Raw genomic sequence first — 21,171 nt, 5'->3', positions numbered from 1 at the left:
TCAGTTTGTTCATTTCTAGCATATAGAAACATTACTGACTTATGTGCATTAATCTTGTATCCCGCTACTTTGCTAAATTTGTTTATTAGCTCTAGTAGGTGTATCGTTGATTTCTCAGGGTTTTCTAGATATAAGATCATATCATCTGCAAACAATGACAGTTTTACTTCTTCTTTTCCAATTTGGATGCCTTTTATTTCTTTGTCTTGCCGGATTGCCCTGGCTAGCACTTCCAGCACAATGTTGAATAACAGTGGTGACAGCGGGCATCCTTGTCTTGTTCCTGATCTTAGAGGGAGGGCTTTCAGTCTCTCACCATTGAGTACTATGCTGGCTGTGGGTTTTTCATATATGCTCTTTATCATGTTGAGGAAGTTTCCTTCAATTCCTACCTTTTGAAGTGTTTTTATCAAAAAGGGATGTTGGATTTGTCAAATGCTTTTTCAGCATCTATTGAGATGATCAATTGATTTTTCCCTTTCGAGTTTTTAATGTGTTGTAATACATTGATTGTTTTTCTGATGTTGAACCATCCTTGCATGCCTGGAATGAACCCCACTTGGTCATGGTGTATGATTTTTTTAATGTGTCTTTGGATTCGATTTGCAAGTATTTTGTTGAGGATTTTTGCATCTATATTCATTAGGGAGATTGGCCGGTAGTTTTCCTTTTTTGTAGCATCTTTGCCTGGTTTTGGTATTAGATTGATGTTAGCTTCATAAAATGAGTTAGGTAGTGTTCCATTTTTTCAATGTTTTGAAAGAGTTTGAGTAAGATTGGTGTCAGTTCTTTCTGGAAAGTTTGGTAGAATTCCCCTGTGAAGCCATCTGGCCCTGGGCATTTATTTGTGGGAAGATTTTTGATGACTGATTGGATCTCTTTGCTTGTGATGGGTTGGTTGAGGTCTTCTATTTCTTCTCTGGTCAGTCTAGGTTGTTCATATGTTTCCAGGAAATTGTCCATTTCTTCTACATTATCCAGTTTGTTGCCATACAGTTGTTCATAATATCCTCTTATAATTTTTTTAATTTCTTCAGGATCTGCAGTTATGTCACCTTTTTCATTCATTATTTTGTTTATATGGGTCTTCTCTCTTTTTGATTTTGTCAGTCTAGCTAGGGGCTTGTCAATCTTGTTGATCTTCTCAAAGAACCAACTTTTGGTGATATTTATCCTTTCTATTGTTTTTTTGTTCTCTATGTCATTTATTTCTGCTTTAATCCTTGTTATTTCTTTTCTTCTACTTGGTTTAGGATTGGTTTGCTGTTCATTTTCTAGCTTCTTCAGTTGATCCATTAGTTCTTTGATTTTGGCTCTTTCTTCCTTTTTAATATATGCGTTTAGTGCTATAAATTTCCCCCTTAGCACTGCTTTTGCTGCCTCCCATAGGTTTTGGTATGTTGTGTTCTCATTTTCATTCGTCTCTATATATTTAGCAATTTCTCTTGCTATTTCTTCTTTAACCCACTGATTGTTTAGGAGTGTGTTGTTTAACCTCCAGGTATTTGTGAATTTTCTAAGTCTCTGATGGTTATTGACTTCTAATTGTATTCCATTGTGGTCAGAGAATGTGCTTTGAATAATTTCAATCTTTTTAAATTTATTGAGGCTTGTTTTATGTCCCAGCATATGATCTATTCTGGAGAAAGTTCCGTGAGCACTAGAATAGTATGTGTATCCTGGTGATTTGGGATGTAATGTCCTGTAGATGTCTGTTAAATCTAATTCATTTATCAGATTGTTTAGGTTTTCAATTTCCTTATTGGTCTTCTGTCTGGTTGATCTATCTATAGGAGAGAGTGATGTGTTGAAGTCTCCCACAATTATTGTGGAAACATCAATTGCTTCCTTTAGTTTTGCCAATGTTTCTCTCATGTATTTTGTGGCACCTTGATTGGGTGCATAGACATTTACGATTGTTATTTCTTCTTGCTGAATTGCCCCTTTTATTAGTATGTAGTGGCCTTCTTTGTCTCTCAAAACATCCCTGCATTTGAAGTCTATTTTATCTGAGATTAATATTGCTACACCTGCTTTCTTTTGGCTGTAGCTTACATGAAATATTTTTTTCCATCCTTTCACTTTCAATTTCTTTGTGTCCCTGTGTCTAAGATGAGTCTCTTGTATGCAACATATTGATGGTTCATTTTTTTTGATCCATTCTGCGAATCTATATCTTTTAATTGGGGAGTTTAATCCATTTACATTCAACGTTAAAACCGTGAAGGCATTTCTTGAATCGGCCATCTTATCCTTTGGATTATGTTTGCCATATTTTTCCCTCTCTCTATTAATATCCTTTATTGTACCCATACCGAATCTCTTTAGTACTGAACCTTTCTCCAAGTCTCTCTGTCCTGTCTTTGTTTCTCTGTCTGTAGGGCTCCCTTTAGTATCTCCAGTAGGGCAGGTCTCTTGTTAGCAAATTCTCTCAGCATTTCTTTGTCTGTGAAAAATTTAAGCTCTCCCTCAAATTTGAAGGAGAGCTTTGCTGGATAAAGTATTCTTGGCTGGAAATTCCTCTCTCTCAGAATTTTAAATATATCGTGCCATTGCCTTCTCGCCTCCATGGTGGCTGCTGAGTAGTCACTACTTAGTCTTATGCTGTTTCCTTTGTATGTGGTGAATTGCTTTTCTCTTGCTGCTTTCAGAAGTTGCTCCTTCTCTTCTATGTTTGACAGTGTGATCAGTATATGTCTCGGAGTGGGTTTTTTTGGATTTATTCTATTTGGAGTTCGCTGAGCATTTATGATTTGTGTATTTATGTTGTTTAGAAGATTTGGGAAGTTTTCCCCAACAATTTCTTTGAATACTCTTCCTAGACCTTTACCCTTTTCTTCCCCTTCTGGGACACCAATGAGTCTTATATTCGGACGCTTCATATTATCTATCATATCCCTGAGGTCCATTTCGAGTTTTTCAATTTTTTTCCCCATTCTTTCTTTTATGCTTTCATTTTCCATTCTGTCATCTTCCAGGTCACTGATTCGTTGTTCAACTTCCTCTAGTCTTGTACTATGAGTGTCCAGAATCTTTTAATTTGGTCAACAGTTTCTTTAATTTCCATAAGATCATCCATTTTTTTATTTAGTCTTGCAATGTCTTCTTTATGCTCTTCTAGGGTCTTCTTGATTTCCTTCATATCCCGTACTAGGGTCTCATTGTTCATCTTTAGTTCTTTGAGTAGCTGCTCTAGGTGTGTCTCTTCTGGTCTTTTGATTTGGGTGCTTGGGCTTGGGTTATCCATATCGTCTGGTTTTTTCATATGCTTTATAATTTTCTGTTGTTTTTGGCCTCGTGGCATTTGCTGTCCTTGATAGGGTTCTTTTAGGGTTTGTAGACCAGTTGAAGTCCTTATCTCTAATTTATCAGATCTACAGCTTCGTGGAGTACACTTTCTCTAACTAACCAGCAGGTGGCGTCCACGAGCCACCTGTTCTCCACAAGCCAGATCTCCCCTGCTTAGCCTTTTTGGTGAGTGGGGGAGTGAGTCTTGTGGGGCCCAATTGGTGTCCCAAGCTTGCGTGTGTAGTTGGTGTTGCCTGCCCTGTATGTGGGGCGTGTTTCTGGGCAGTCGGGGAGGGGGGGTGGCCCTAACAATCAAATCTCCCTGATGATCCTAGAGTTTTAAAGCTACTGCAATAGTCTAATCCTTCAGTTCAGTCCTGCCACAGTTTGTCTCTGCCACTGACCCACAAGTCTTTGGTATTGGCGTATGGCTCCTGAGACTTGCAAGTGGGCCCCTCTTCCAGGCTGTGCACCCCGGGTCCTCTGTTGAGGGATGACTGTGCTATGTCACAGGTGAGTGCCGTCCCCCCAGGGCAGTTCTGGGCTGCTGGGCTGTGTTGGGAGGCTCCCAGTCTGCTCAAATGATGGCTGAATGGGGCTCTGTTAATTCACACTGCTCCCCCTTCCCAGCTCTGGGACATTCAGCTGAGGTTGCAGGGAAGGCTAATGTCCACGCCCAGTTTTGTGGTGTGTGCCTGTTATTTGAAGCACTTCCGTCACACTGGGTTGTCTGGGGCAGCTCTGGGCTATGGGGCTGGCGATGGGCAGGAGTGTTTCCTGTCCACCAGGATGGTGGCTGTGAGCGGACACCCCCCTTTTCTTGGGAAGTTGTGTTGTTTAGTGAATTTTCTCAGCCACTGGATTATTGCCTTTTGTCTCAGAGCTCTCTTATTTCTGCTCTTGACTTGACGTGCCCAAATTTCAATTCTTTGAAGCTTTCTGTATTGAGCTTCTTAGAGTAATTGTTTTAGAAAAAGCAAAAAGGATTTAAAAAAAAAAAACAACAAAAAAAAAAAACGGCCCTCCTCAGAGATCTAATGGGTTATTGAAATGCTAATAGACAAAGCAACCAGGGCCATTAAGGAAAGGTGCCCTGGGCAGAGAGATCAGCCTTGCTTCGGGATTTGCATATGCGCCTCAAGGCCTGATCTCCGCCCTTCCCCTTTCTGTGTTCACCAGAACTCCAAAAATCCTCTGCTTTTACTTTGGAGCTTCTCGTGTTGTTTTCCTTCTATGCCCGTCTCCTCTCTGCTGGGCTGGCTGCTCTCAGAGTCTCTGGTGTCTGGCCTCAGTCTATCTATGGTTGGAGTTTGAATCAGTAGAATGAGTTTCCGATGAGAGCAGCCACTGCAATTCTCCCTTCTCCTTCCTGGAGCTGACAGCCCCTCCTCCCCCGGGACTGAGCCTGGCAGGGAGGGGCGCGGGTCCCCTGGCCGCAAAAACTTACAGATTTCGCTGATCTCAGCAGTTCCACGTTTTCATGAGTGTTGTATGAAGTATGCCCAAAGACAGATTGCTCTGTGGTGTCCAGTCCACGCAGTTCCTGGCTTTTTACCTACTTTCCTGGAGGAGTAACTAAAACATACAGCTCACCAGTCTGCCATCTTGCCCCGCCCCCTCAAATGTCTTTCTGTCTGCATCTCCAAGCATCTCCAAGTGTCTCCAAGCATCAGTGTCTATGTCGGCACTTGATCTCTCTTGAGTACTCCAGTGAACTAATCAAGTCCCACCCTGAGTGGGTGGGGTCCACACCTCCATGGAAATAATTTAATCAAAGTTCTCACCCACAGTTGAGTGAGCCACATTTCCACAAAAACACTCAATCAAAATGTTCCACACTAATCAAAAGACTAATAAGTCTGCCCCCACAATATTGCATTAAAGATCATGGCTTTTGTGGGGGACATAATAGATTCAAACCAGCACACTATTTCTTTCTGATGAATGGATCCTTTATTCATTATGGAATGTCCCTTTTTATCTCCAGTGAATTTTTTTGTTTTTAAGTATATTTTTCTGATATTAGTATACTCTCTTATGTGTTTTTTTTTTAATTTTTTTGCATAGTTTATATTTTTCAATCCCTTTACTTTCAACATTTTTTTTCTTTGAATCTAGGGTAAGTCTCCTGTAAACAACATATGGTTGGATCTTATTTCTCTAATCTGATTTTTGCTTGAGCATTAATCCCTTCACATTTTTCTTCAACTTTTAATTTTGAAAATATTTCAAACTTACAGGAAAGTTGCAAAAATAACACAAAAGCTATACAAAGAACTCCAACATAACCATCCCTGTTCCTTCCGCATACCCAGATCTGCCGATGTTAACATTTTTCCACATTTGCTGCATCATTCTATGTATCCAATCCATTCACATTTAATGCTATTATTGACATGGTTAAATTTACAGCTGACATTTTTTTTTTTTTTTTTTAGTGTCGCTGTTCCTTTAGTGCTAAGTGGATATTTTCTTGTGTGACATTTTAATTTCTTTAATAACTGTTCATTATATTCTAAAACTATTCTATTTGTGGTTTTTCTAGGGCTTGCAATATACATCCCATATTATCAAAGTCTATTTCAGATTTAATGGAACTTTATTGTGATGAGTAGATACTACTCCTATATTGCTCTTCTCTCCTTTTTTTGTGCTATCATTGTTATGCACGTTTTGCTTACATTTGTTACAAATCCAACAATACATTGTTATAATTATTACTTTATATAATGTTACATCCTGTAAATAGGCTAAGAGAAGAAAGTAAAGGAAATGTATATTTATGGAATTTATTTTATTAACCTTATTTACTGTTTCTGATTCTCTTCATATTTTTCTTACAGATTCAAATTACTATCTTTTTCATTTCCTTACTCCCAAAACAGCTTTGTTCCCACCTACCTCCTTTTGCTGTTATTGTCAAATATGTTACATTTTGTATATTATACATGTACAACTAAACAACTATATACATACTGGCTTATGCAATGACATTTTAAAATCAGTTAAGAAATGAACCGAGAATAAATATAAACTATATTTTCCTTTAAAATAACCTACATAATTACCCTTATTTAGAGTCTTTGTTTGTATATGTGAATTGAAATTACTTATTGATACCACTTGCTTTCAGCCCGAAGAATTTCTTTCAGTATTTTTTGTAAGACAAGTCTACTAGCAATATATTCTCTCAGCTTTTGTTTATCTTGGTATAGTATTTTTTTTTCATATTTAAGAGATCATTTTTCTATATGTAACTTTCTTGGCTGTTGTGGTGTTTGAAGCTGTATGTACCCTAGAAAAACATGTTCTTAAAAATTTAATCCATTCCTGTGGGTGTGAACCCATTGTAAGTAGGACCTTATGATGAGGTTACTTCAAGTAAGTTATGGCCCCCATCAATCAGGGTGGGTCTTAATCCTATTGCTGGAGTCCTTTATAAGCAGAATGAAATTCATAGAGAGAGAAAGCCCCAGAAATCAAAAGGCTGGACATCAACAGAACACAAAAGAGAAAGGATAGACAAGGAGAAGCCGCCATGTGCCTTGCCATGTGAAAGAGGACTCAAGGGCCACTGGTAGCCAGCCCCAGAATGTCTGTCTTTGGTAAGAAAACATCACCTTGATGACATCTTGATTTTAACTTTCTTTTAACTTCAAAACTGTAAGCAAATAAATTCACATAGTTTAACTCAACACATTTCATGGTATTTGCTTGAGCAGCCTAGGAAACTAAAGCAGTTGACAATGTTTTACTTTCAGCATTTTGAATATGTCATTCTACCGGCTTCTGTTATCTATTGTTTCTAATGAAATGCAGTCCTTAATCTTACTGGTGTTCCCTTGACAGTGATGGATCTTTCACTGATTCTAAGATTTTCTCTTCTCTTTGGCTTGCAGCATTTTTACTATGATATGTCTGAGTGTGGATCTCTTTACACTTATTCTATTTATAATTTATTGGGCTTCTTTGATGTGGAGATTAATGTTTTTTATCTATTTGGAGATATTTTCAGCCATTATTTCCTTGAATATTTATTCTGTCTCTTTCTTGCCTCTCCTTATGATAATCCCGATATATGTACATTGGTATGCTTAATGGTGTTACACATTTCCTGAGGCTCTATCCATTTTTCTTCATTCTTTTTACTCACTGTTTTCAGGTTGTCTAATCTCTATTGATCTACATGCAAGTTCATCGATTGTTCATTCTGCCACCTCAAATCTACTGTTGAGACCATTAGTAATTTTTTTTTCATTTGGTTATTGTACTTTTTCACTCTGGAATTCCTGTAAAATGTTTGTTGACCAACTATTCAGAAAATCTATTCATTTTTGAAAAGAAATGTCATTTTAATTTGCAGTAATCTTCCATACAGGAAATGTTTCCAGTTAAGTAAAGATAGTTGAAATAGTTAAATGATGAATTTCTATTCACTGGTCTTGTATTTTTCTCTGTGTGCCTGTGTGTTTATGATTCTGTGTATGAAAAATATCAGGGGTTTTTAGCAAGGGTTGGCTATAGCAATTTTTTAATTTGGTAGAGTTATTGAGAATGATTTAAGCTTGATAAACTTTTTGAATGTTATACATTACAGAAAAGGTTCGTGTGGTATACATGAGGTATTTCTTCTTCCTAATATATTAATATTATTAAGTATAATTGTGTACCTTCTCCAATATCATTTTTCTGTAAATAAAGGTAAATACTCCCATTTTAATTCAAATTCTAAAGCAAAACTTTTGAAGAGAATGATCATGTCACCTTAGGTAGAATCAGATCAAGTAACAAATAAAATTACACAAGCAAACATAACTCATAAGCCATACCACAGAATCATCCAACTTTAACCCTAAATTATTTTTACAAGTCTGAACAACAACATAAAAGTATTTTATAGCAAATATTTTGAAGATACAATGTTTCCTGTGCTTGCAAAATGTGCTGTGCAGATTTCTCAAGGGAAGACATTATTATATAGAGATAGGATTTCTAGTGGTTTAAAATATTGATTAAATAAGAGGAGAATAAGATTTCTTTAATGTTTCCATTTGTACTATAACCTCTAATGGTAATCCCTTCTGAATTGCTCATTGTTTCTACTGAAATACATAAAATAATAAACTGATATTATAGGGAAAAATGAATATCTAACAGGATAATTTACTTGACATTATAAAAGATACAACTTTCATATATTTAATTGTTTTATTGATATTTTAAAGTATTGAATACATAAATCTCTTAAGAATTTTTTGAAAGGCATACTTAATATACTGAATAACATTTTTCTTCAAGCCAGAAAATTTTCAACTTTTCACATTTATTCTTTACTTCTTTCTTATTCAGACAACTATAATACTTGATATAAAAACCTACAATAAATAATCATTAGAAGCTAACTGTGGTAGATTGAATTATGTACCCCAATTTACACATATTCTTATTCTTAATCCTCCTTGCTGTGGGTGTGAACCCCTTGTAAATAGGATCTCTTGAAGATGTTATTTTTAGTTAGGGTGTGGCCCAACTGAATGAGGGTGGGCCTTAATCTGGATTACTGGGGTCCTTTTTGAGGAGAAAGAAATGAGGCACCAGAGTGAAAGAATACTACAGGGAAGCTGGAAGTCACCGGAAGCTGAAGTCAACAGAAGCAGAAAAGAGAGGACATTACCATGTGACAAGAAAGTCAAGGAACCCCAAGGATTGCCAATCATCCAGAACGCTACCAATTCTAAAACCATGAGATAATAAATTTTCTTGTTTAAACCAACCTATTGTGTGATATTTGTCATAGCAGTTGTTAATAGTAAATTAAGATACTAATTCCCTGATGATTGTGAAATAATTGATACAAAACAGAGAAAAAAATTTTACATCTCTCTCCCCTGGGGCCATGGTGATGAGTGGAATGAAAAGTGGCTATCAGAAGGCCAGTTTTCTATTTCTAACAATTATCAGTAATAGCACTGTGACCTTGAAAATGGTTAAACCTCCTTAGGATTCTCGTAACTTAATCTGCAGAAGAAGGGAAAGCATTTAATAATCTCCATCATCCCTTCTTCCTCAGATCAAAGATTCCTTCACAATCTACTTAGTTGTGTGTGTATATGTGCATTTGTGTGGTTGTGTAATTTGCATACATAGGCAGACACAATAAAAATCACAGGTTACAATGCAAAGCAACTTCCCTTGAAGTTATTCCTTTTCTAGGTAAGCGTTTGTTACAATAATACAAGGGGCTTAAAGGGAAGGAAAAGAGTATAATAGTGAGGAAAGGGATTTAAATTTACTTTCAGTTCTTACACTAAGAGCTAGTACGTACAGGTACTTCACTATGTTGCATTACTGTTAATTTCACAGAAAGCCCAAGAAGAATGTTTTCTGGTTTCCATTTTACAGATGAGAGATCTGAGTCTCAGAAGGATCAACTACTTGGCTAAGGTCACACTGTTAAGTAATAGAGAACAAAGGAAGAGGAGAACAAAAGATAACAGTAAAAAAAGGCATCAGGAAAAAGGCAAAGAGATGGGTAATCAGGACATACAAGGCAGCAATTTACAGTGACCTAATCAGTGTTTTAATTAAAATTCAATTATTTGGAAAATTGAAACCCATCCAAAGAAAAGTGTTCTACAAATTTTCCCAATGTTAAATACAGATCAAGTAACTCTAGTCAATAAAAGATAATAGAAATAGAACCAGACTAACAAAAACAAGGGACTGGAGTTCTGGCCCTGATTCTGAACTTACTAATATCATTCACTAATTTTTACTAAAGTCTAATACGTGCTGGTACTGTTCTAGGTAAACGTATTAACTCATTTAATCCCGGTAACAAAGCTTTGAGGTAGGAACTATTATCTTCATCCTTAATTTACATGTAAGGAAACTAAGCACAGAAATTTTTGGTAACTTGCTCATGTTACACTGCCTATAAGGGGTGGAACTAATATAAAAATCCTGGCATTTTCTTTCTAGAACTGTACTGTCCAAAATGTCAGCCACTAGCCTGTGGTCACTGAGCACTCAAAATGGGGCTGGTCCAAACAGAGATGTGAGATTGTGTAACATAAACACTGAATTTTGATGACTTAATATGAAACAAACAAACAAACAAAAAAACACAAAAAACTATTTATTACATGTGGAAACAATATTTTGAATATATTCAGTTAAAAATATATACTATTAACATTTATTGCACCTCTTCATTTCTCCATGTTTAAAATACGGCTACTTGAAAATTTAAAGTTGCCTATGTGGCTTGCATTCTATCTATTTTGGACAGAGTGGCTGTAGACACCAAGACCCTTATCCACCTTCATCTTTTATCTGTGTGTAACAGGAAAGATCAATGTTTCTGTGATTGTTTTAGTTCAGTGAATGAACTCTCAAAAGCTCTTGGCAGAAGCAAGACTGGGATAACCTTTTAGTTATGCAAATACAAGGCTGCCAGGCCCTCTTTGTATTAGAACCCCTTTAAAAAAAAAACCATGGAACTACACAGTGAACCCTAAGTTAAACCATGGACTACAGTAAATAGTATAATTATAAAAATGTGCTTTTATCAATTGTAACAAACTTTCCACACCAATGCAATGTGTTAACAATAGGGTGCTATAAGGGAACCCTGCATTTTATGCATGATTGTTCTATAAAACCATAACTTCTCTAATAAAGAAAAGAAAATGGAATGGTTTAACAAAAAGCTGTTGGATTGGATCCAGAGTGAGCTCCTGGGTAGTGAGCTAATACAATTGCATAAGGAGCTCTGGGCACTCTAGAAGCAAAGGGACCCGTGTCCCAACTTCAGCACTCCAGGAGCCTAAGTTCGGGACTTAATTGGAGGTAAAACAAAATAGGCCTGCGGGCGGGGGACTGCGGTAGCGGCGGCCATAGTCCCGCGGGCGCTGCGCGGAGATCCCACGCCGCGCACCCCTAACCACCCTCCCCCTCCCCCTCCTCTCCCACCCACCGCGCCTCCCCCGCGCGCCCTCCACTGCATCCCGGGACGCGCGGCCGGGCTGGGAAGGGCGGGCGGAGGTGTGCAGGCCGCGCGCACGGAGCCGCCCGCCGGGTTGGGGCGGGGGTCGCGGGACAGGGCCGCCCTGCCCGGCTGGGTCCTCGCCTGTGGGGAGTTGGCGGCGATCGAGGGCTGCGGGAGAGGCGAGAGGGAAGCGGTGCTCGGACCGTCGGGGCGGGGGCGGGAAGCGGGGAGGGAGGCGGCGGGGAAACGGTGCGGGCCGCCAGGGAAGACAAGGCGGTCACCAAGGAGCTGGACCAGTGGGTCGAGCAGCCGAATGAGTGTAAACAGCTTAATAACAAACAAGTGCGGGCCCTGTGCGTAAAGGCTAAGGAAATTTTAACAAAAGAATAAAATGTGCAAGAGATTTGTTGTCCGGTTACCCTCTGTGGAGATGTTCATGGTCAATTACATGATCTCATGGAACTCTTTAGATTTGGTGGAAATCACCAGACAAAAACTATTTCTGGGTGACTGTGTTGACAAGAGTAATTATTCCGTGGAGACGGTGACTCTTCTTGTGGCATTAAAGGTGCATGTTATCTAGAACGCATTACAATATATTTTTTAAATTCAATTTTATTAAGATATATTCACATACCATACAATCATCCGAAGTGTACAGTTGCTCACAGTATCATCCTATAGTTGTGCATTTATCACCCAATCAATTTGTGAGCATTCTCATTAACTCCCCCCCAAAATAAAAATAAGATTAAAAATTAAAGTAAAAAAGAACACCCCAAACATCCCATCCCCCATCTCTCCCTATTATTCTTTTACTTTTTGTCCTCCTTTTTCTACTCATCTGTCCATACACTGGATAAAGGGAGTGGGAACCACAAGGTTTTCACAATTACATGGTCACACCATGTAAGCAATATAGTTATACCACGGTCTTCAAGAGTCAAGGATGCTGGATTGCAGTTCAACAGTTTCAGGTATTTCCTCCTATCCCAATACACTAAAAACTAGAGGGATAGCCATGTAACACATAAGAATAACCTCAAGAATGTCCTCTGGACTCTATTTGAAATCTCTCAGCCACTGAAACTTTATTTTGTTTCATTTCTCTTCCCTCTTTTGGTCAGGAAGGCTTTCTCAATCCCACAATGCCAGGTCCATACTCATCCTGGGGAGTCAGGTCTCACGTTGCCAGGGAGATTTATACCCCTCAGAGTCATGTCCCACACAGGGGGGAGGGCAGTGAGTTTACCTGCAGAGTTGGCTTAGAGAGAGAGGCTGCATCTGAGCAAAAAAGAGGTTCTCTGGTGGTGACTCTTAGGCACAATTGTAAGTAGGCTTAGCCTCTCCTTTGCAGTAACAAGCTTCATAATGACAAGCCCCAAGATCGAGGGCTCGGTCTTCTAAATTGGTAGTCCCCAATGCTTGTGAGAATATCAGGAATTCTCCAGGTGGGGAAGTTTAATATTTCCACATATTTCCCCAGTCCCTTAAGGGGGCTTTGCAAATGCATTTTTATTCTCTGCCCAAATTACTCTGGACACACTGGCTCTTAAAAATGTCTTCCCAGAAGTGAACCATTTCACTTCTCTTCACATTTCTTTGGTGAAAGCAAGTCATATGGCCACACCTAACTTCTAAGTGATAGGGAAGTGCATCCTTCCATGTACCTGGAAGCAAGAAAGCTGGAAATATTTTGGTAAACAGCAGAGATCCCCTCTCCCAGCTCCAGGCACCCATTGATATGCTTTCTGCCTCTATAGTTTTGTCTTTTCCAGAATGTGATGTAAATGGAATCATACAGTATGCATTTGTCTGATTTTTTTCACTTAGTACGTTGCTTTTGAGATTCATCCATGTTGTTGCCCATTGTAGTAGTCCATTTTTTATACATTTTGTTGAGATGAAATTCACATAACAAAATTAGTTACTTTAAACTGAAAATTCAGTGGCATTTAGTACATTCACAATGTTGTGCAGCCAGCATCTTTATCTAGTTCCAAGTTTGTTCCTCTTTATTGCTTAGTACTCCATTGTATGGTTGTTCTGCTATTTTATCCATCCAGTGAAGGGATTTCTAGTATATACATATATATTTTTTATGCAATTTTATTGAGATATTTTCACATAATATACAATCCTTCAAAGTGTACAATCAGTTGCTCATGTTTGTACATTGATCACTATAATCTTTGAACATTTTCATTACTCTAAAAAATAAAATAATTAGAATAAAAAAGAACATCCAAAACATTCCATTTCCCTCCTCCCCCCATTGTTCATTTACTTTTTTCACACTCATTATTTTTTTAACTTTATCAAAAAATTAAAAAAACATTTCAAACAAAAGCAAAGCAAAGGAATAAGAAAAAAAAAACCTAAAATAACTACATTGCTTACAACATGTTCCTATCCTACCCCAAGAAAATAGAGAGATTATAACCCAACAAAGAATAAGAAAAACAAATAACCTAAAATAACTACATTTCTGTGAACTTGTTCCTACCATACCCCCCAGAAATTAACAAACCATGGTCATTCCTGAGCATTCTCAGAACATTAAGTTTACCCTCCATAATTTATCTGTACTGATTAGATTATTGTTACCCCTTCACTGTTTGCTGTCTATCACTAGGTCCCCTACATTCTACAATATAAACCATTTATTTTTTTATTGTTTTTTTTAATTTACATTTTATTCTGAAATAAATTCAAAGTTATAGGAACAGTTGCAAAAACAACAAACCCCATACACAGAACTCCAGCATTCCCTGACCCACCCCGATACTCCGATCCACTAACTTTAACATGTTGTCACACCACTATTTCTTTCCCTTCCTCTCTCCCTCCCATCCTCCCTCCCTCCCTCTCTCCCTATCTATCATCCATCATCTATTGCTCTGTCTTCTGAACATATGAGAGCTAGCTGCACACATCCTTGAATAAACACTGTAATTCACATATACAATTCCCATGAACAAGAACATTCTTTTATGCAATCCCATTAAGCACAGCTAAGAAGTACAAGAGATTCAACAATGACACAAAGCTTACATTCTATATTTCCTTTTCCTTATGTCTCAACTATGTCCCTTTGAGCCTCCTGTTTTCCATCCTCAGATCCCATCCAGGGTCATCCTTGGCATTCAATTGTCATCTATTTAGACTTTTTTTTTTTCTCAATTGTGGAAACATATATACAGCCTAAATCTTCTCATTCCACCCCCTCCCTAGCATTCCATTACTGGGATTAATCACATTTAGAATGTTGCAATGCTATCACCTTCCCACCTTCCATTACTAGAAATTTCCCTTCACCTCAAACAGCAACCCTACTCATTTCTTAACCTCCCATTGCTCCTTCCCCCATTTCTCTTAACCGATACTTTACTTTTCATCTCTATGGTCATATTCTCTGATAATTTCTTTGTGTTTACTGTAGGGCTTAAAATTAAACTCTTAAATCCATAACAAGCTTGTTTTTCTTTGATACCAACTTAATTTCAATAGGACACATAAACTATGTACCTATATTCCTCCATTCCCCTACCTTTATATAGTTCTTGTCAAAAATTACATATTTTACATTGAGTTCAAAATCACTGATTTGTCATTAGAGTTTGTGTATTTTATATCATGTAGGAAGTAAATAGTGGAGTTACAATTCAAACATTATTGACTTCTATTTGTATTCCATTGTGGTCAGAGATTGTGATTTGAATATGTTCAGTTTTTTATTTATTATTATTTTTTTTTAATTTCTTGAGGCTTGTTTTATGTCTCAGCATATGGTCCATTCTGGAGAAAGATCCGTGATCACCAGAGAAAAATGAGTGTCCTGGTGATTTGGGATGTAAGGTACTATCTATGTCTGTTAAAATTCTCTATATCTCTTTCTCCTTTCTTTGTCTCTCTGTTGGTAGGGCTTCCTTTAGAATATGAAGTAGGGCAGGTCTTTTATTGGCAAAGTCTCTCAGCATTTGTTTGTCTGTGAAAAATTTAAGCTCTCCCTCAAATTTGAAGGAGAGTTTTGCTGGATAAAGTATTCTTGGTTGGAAGTTTTTCTCTCTCAGAATTTTAAATAAGTCATGCTACTGCCTTCTCGCCTCCATTCTCCCCAACTCTGTCTCTGTGGTGTGTGGGGAAATGATTTTTGTGGGGTTCAGTTGGTGAACTCAGTTTGGGTTTGTTGTTGGAGCCGTTGGCCCTGAACGTGGTGTGTGTGTCTGGGTGGTCAGGGAGGCAGGGCTGCTTTAATATTCAAACCTCCCAGGTGTTCCCGGAGATTCAAGGCTGTTGCAAGAGTCCAAGTCTTCATTTCAGTTTTGCCCCAGATTTTCTCTGTTGCTGACCCACAAACCACCGGCATTGACGTAGCGTCCCTGGGTTTTTCCGAGCAGGCCCCTCTTCTCAGCTGTGATATTCCAGGACCTCTGCTGAGGAAAGGTTGTGCTACGTCACTAGTGTGCTTCACCCCTCAAGGGAAGCCCTGGGCTGCCAGGCCATGCAGGGGTGCTCCCAGCCTGATGCAAAGATTAGCCTATAATTCTTGATCAGCGTAAGTTCTGAATGGAAGGCAGAGCTGGGCCCCACCCCTTTCCTCTTACAGAAGATAGACGCCTTAGGGGGAGGTCATTAGCATTTCAATGGTCTCTCTCTGACTGTGCTATACCTTTGTCTGGGTCACAGAACTGGGAACTGAAAATGGCTGAGGCTTTCTCCACTGAGTCGAAAAAGGAACAGAGCTAGTCCGAGGTGACCCTCTGGCTCTCCAAGGTCAGTCGTCGCCCAAAGCCTCTGTCTACTTGTTGGGGATTCATACCTCATATTGAGCAGTTCACACTCGCTAATTAAAACCCCAGTTGGAGCTCAGCTGAGCTACATTCGCTTGCTGGGGGAAAGCTTCTCTCTGGCTCCACGAGGCTTTGTAGCTCGGGCTGTGGGGGAGGGGTGTCCCGATTTGGATATGCAGTTTTTACTTACAGATATTATGCAGTGATCTCAGGCATTCCTCCCAATTCAGGTTAGTGTTTGATGAGTGGACGGTCACATCTGTCCCCCTGCAGATATTCCGGATTATTTACTAGTTGTTTCTGTTTTTTTTCAGTTGTTCCAGGGGGACTACTTAGCTTCCACTCCTCTCTATGTTGCCATCTTAGATCCCCATAAACCATTTATTTTACATTTTTCACAGTGTTCACATTAGTGGTAACATACAATATTTCTTTTTGTGCCTGGCTTATGTCTTCACGGTTCATCCATGTTGTCATATGTTTCATGACATCTTTTCTCTTACTGCTGCATAGTATTCCATCATGTGTATGTACTATATGTACTATATTTTGTTTATCCACTCATCTGTTGAAGGTCGTTTGGGTTGTTTCCATCTCTTGGCAATTGTGAATATTGCTTCTATGAACATTGGCATGCAGAAGTAAGATTGGTGTCAGTTCTTTTTGGAAAGTTTGGTAAAATTCCCCTGTGAAGCCATCTGGTCCTAGGCATTTATTTGTGTGAAGTTTTTTGATGATTGATTGGATCTCTTTGCTTGTGATTAGTTGGTTGAGGTCTTCTGTTTCTTCTCTGGTCAGTCTAGGTTGTTCATGTGTTTCCAGGAAATTGTCCATTTCCGCTACATTATCCAGTTTGTTGGGGTACAGTTGTTCATAGTATCCTCTTATAATTTTTTAAATTTCTTCAGGATCCACAGTAATGTCACCTTTCTCATTTATTATTTTGTTTATTTGGGTCTTCTCTCTTTTTGATTTTGTCAGTCTAGCTAGGGGCTTGTCAGTCTTGTTGATCTTTTCAAAAAAAGATTGTGGTTCATTTTCTAGCTTCTTCAGTTGCTCCACTAGTTCTTTGATTTTAGCTCTTTCTTCCTTTTTATTGTATGCATTTAGAACTACAATTCCCCCCTCAATACTGCCTTTGCTGCATCCTATAAGTTTTGATATGCTGTGTTCTCATTTTCATTTGTCTGTATACATTTAGCAATTTCTCTTCCTATTTCTTCTTTACCCCACTGATTGTTTAGGAGCGTGTTGTGTAACCTCCAGATATTTGTGAAATTTCTAAGTCTTTGATGGCTATTGACATCTAATGATATTGCATTGTGATCAGAGAATGTGCTTTGAATAATTTCAATCTTTTTAAATTTGTCGAGGCTTATTTTATGGCCCAGCATATGATCTATTCCGGAGAAAGTTCCATGAGTGGTAGAGAACAATGTGAATCCTGGTGATTTGGGATGTAATGTTCTATATATGTCTGCTAATTCAAATTCATTTATCACATTCTTTAGGTTTTCAATTTCTTTGTTGGGCCTTTGTCTGGTTAATCTGTAGGAGAGAGTGATGTATTGAAGTCTCCCACAATTATTGTGGAAACATCAGTTGCTTCCTTCAGTTTTGCAAATGTTTGTCTCATGTATTTTGGGGCACCTTGATTGGGTACATAGACATTTATGATTGTTATTTCTTCTTGTTGAATTGTCCCTTTTATTAGGATATAGTGACCTTCTTTGTGTTTTATAGTATCCTTGCATTTAAAGTCTGTTTTATCTGAGATTAATATTGCTACCCCTGCTTTTTTTGGCTGTAGCTTGCATGGAATATTTTTTTCCATCCTTTCACTTGCAATTTCTTTGTGTCCCTGTGTCTAAGATGAGTCTCTTGTAAGCAACATATTGATGGTTCATATTTTTTAATCCATTCTGCCAATCTGTATCTTTTAATTGGGAAGTTTAATCCACTCACATTCAGTGTTTTTACTGTGAAGGCATTTCTTGAATCAGCCATCCTATCCTTTGGTTTATGTTTGTCAGATATATTTTCCCCCTCTCTCTTTATTTCCTTTAATGTACCCATACTAAATCTCTCTTGTTCTGAACTCTTCTCTGTACCCCTTTATTTTTTCTTTATTTCTCTGCTGGTAGGGCTCCCTTTAGTATCTCAAGTTAGGCAGGTCTCTTGTTAGCAAATTCTCTCAGAATTTGTTTGTCTGTGAAGATTTTAAGCTCTCCTTCAAATTTGAAGGAGAGCTTTGCTGGATAAAGAATTCTTGGTTGGAAATTTTTCTTTTTTCAGAATTTTAAATATATCATATCACTGCCTTCTCGCCTCCATGGTGGCCACTGAGTAGTCACTGCTTAGTCTTATGCTGTTTCCCTTGTATGTGGTGAATTGCTTTTCTCTTGCTGCTTTCAGACCTTGCTCCTTCTCTTCAGCATTTGACAATCTGATCAGAATATGTCTCAGAGTGGGTTTATCTGGATTTATTCTGTTTGGAATTTGTTGGGCATCTATGATTTGCATATTTATGTTGTTTAGAAGGTTTGGAAAGTTTTCCCCAACAATTTCTTTGAATACTCTTCCCAGACCTTTACCTTTCTCTTCCCTTTCTGGAACACCAATGATTCTTATATTTGTGAGCTTTATGTTGTCCATGATATCCCTGAGATCCATTTCAATTTTTTCAATTTTTTTCTCCATTCTTTCTTTTGTATTTTCACTTTCCAGTATGCACTCTTTGAGTTCACTTATTCTTTCCTCAGCTTCCTCTAATCTAGTACTGTGTGTATCCAAAATCTTTTTAATTTGATCAACAATTTCTTTTATTTCCATAAAATCATCTATTTTTTTATTTGCTCTTGCAAATTCTTCTTTATGCTCTTCTAGGGTCTTCTTCATGTCCTTTTTATCCTGTGCCATGATGTTGTTGTTTGTGATTACTTCTTTGATTAATTGCTTCAAGTACAGTGTCTCCTCCGATTTTTTGATTTGGATGTTTAGGTTTGGGTTATCCATATCTTCTGGGTTCTTCATATGCTTTAAAATTTTCTATTGTTTTTGGCCTCTTGGCATTTGCTTATCTTGATAGGATTCTTTTAAGATATGAAGACTTATTTGAAAAATTATCTATAATTTGTCAGAGCTACAGCTTGGTGGAGTGCACTTTCTCTGACTTAACAGCAGATGGTGCCCCTGGGCCACCCATTACCCTCAAGCCAGTTTTTCCCAACTTCCTCTATGTGGCGAGTGGAGGTCCAAATCTTGTGAGGGTTCTATCAGTGCACCAAATTTCCATGTAAAATTGGTGCAGCCAGCCCTGAAGGTGGGAGGTTTGCCCTGTACAGTTCAGGAGGGAAGGTGGCTTTAAAACTCAAATCTCCCAACCATTCCTGGAGATTTAAAGCTGTTCCATGAGCCCAACCCTTCAGCTCAGACTTCCTAGTCTCTCTCTGCCATGGGCCACAAGTCCCTGGAATTGGTGTAGGGGCCTTGGGACTTCCATGTGGGGCCCGCCTCCAAGATGTGCACTCTGTGGAGGGAAGACTGTGCAATGTCATAGGCGAGCAGAATCCCCTAGGAAAGCTCTGGGCTGTGGCACCGTGCAAGGGTGTACCCATCCCGCTGAGAAGATGGGTGTATGGAACGTGGCAATTTCCCCCTTTTGTGGAGCTCTGCTTTCCTAGCTCCAGGACAATTGGCTGCAGGTGTCCCAAAGGCTATCATCCATGCCAGATACTGAGGCAGGTGCCCGGAACATAGAAGGCATTCCCTACCGCACTCGACTGCGTGGCTCTTGCTGCCGGATCTACAGCCACTTCTGGGGTTTTTAAGCTAATCCATCTCCAAATAACAACCCCCAGTTTCTCCCAACCATGGCATGGCTGCTGCTTCCCCAGCCAACTCACTCACTCATTTCTGAACACAGACTCTTGTTTTCACCAAGTGCACAGTCCCTATGGATTTAGCTGGCATTTTCCAGCTGGTGCAACACTGGAACTGGTATTCTGGAGCACTATCTGTCTTTTATCTAGTGTTTTTCATGGAGAAGTATTTTGCTCTGTCTCTCCTAATCTGCCATCTTGGATCCCCCACATTACAATATTGAGAGGAAACCATGAAAACTGACAAATTACTCAACAATATGGTTTTTATGATGAATGTCTGTGAAAGTATGGAAATGACAATGTTTAGAAATATTTCACAGATCTGTTTATTTTCCACTTACATCTTTAGTAGATGGACAGATATTTTGTCTCCATGGTGGGCTCTCTCCTCCCATAGATACACTGGATCATATAAGACCCCTGGATCATTTAGAAGAAGTGCCACATGATCTGTTGTGGTCAGATCCAGATGACTGTGGTGGATGAGGCATTTCTCTACATGGTGCTGGCTACACATTTGGACATTTCTGAAATGTTTAACTATGCCAATGGCCTCATGTTGGTTTCTCATGCTTACCAACTTGTAATGGAGGTATAAAACTGGTGTCATGATCAGAATGTGGTTAATATCTGCAGTGCACCCAATTATTGCTACCATTGTGGGAACCAGTCTACTATCATGGAGTTAGATGACACTTTAATATATTCCTTCCTTCAGTTTGACCCACACCTCACCGTGGAGAGCCTCATGTTGCCTGGCACACCCCAGACTACTTCCTGTAAATTGCTCCTTAGAAAACCTGTGTGAAAGTATACCTCACTTTTAAAAATATATATATATTTAAAAACAAACAAAAAATCAACTGTAATCTATGTGTTTCTGTAACAAATTGGGATCTAGCTTGGCATTAAACCACCTCATGGTCCCAAGCAAGTTAGAAACCCAGCAGGGCAAACTCCGTTAGATCTCAAGGTCTGAGAGTCATCTCTGTATGGATGCTGTATCCTCTGGGCTTGCTGGAGCAGCAGCCCCACAGTTTACATGCACTTGCACAGCAGCCATCCTCTCTCCAATCACTGGGCCCTAGGCCCAACACTTCCTGAGCGACAGTCTCACCCTGTCTGAAAAATGGGGTGTACATCCCACCCTCTCTGAGCAGTGGGGCAGTAGCTGGATGTTCCCCAGGGGTGGAAGACTTGCACTCTCCTAGTGCCA

The 21,171-nt window shown here is 38.9% G+C and overlaps 1 pseudogene; it reads left to right on the top strand.

Annotated features, from left to right (window-relative positions):
• Positions 1 to 2,112: 2,112 nt before the first annotated feature.
• Positions 2,113 to 20,738, top strand: LOC119528584 (annotated as a pseudogene).
• The last annotated feature ends 433 nt before the right edge of the window (positions 20,739 to 21,171 follow it).

Source organism: Choloepus didactylus, chromosome 3, assembly GCF_015220235.1.
Source record: "Choloepus didactylus isolate mChoDid1 chromosome 3, mChoDid1.pri, whole genome shotgun sequence".
Taxonomy (NCBI): Eukaryota; Metazoa; Chordata; class Mammalia; order Pilosa; family Megalonychidae; genus Choloepus; species Choloepus didactylus.
This window is presented reverse-complemented; position numbering and strand designations above follow the sequence as displayed.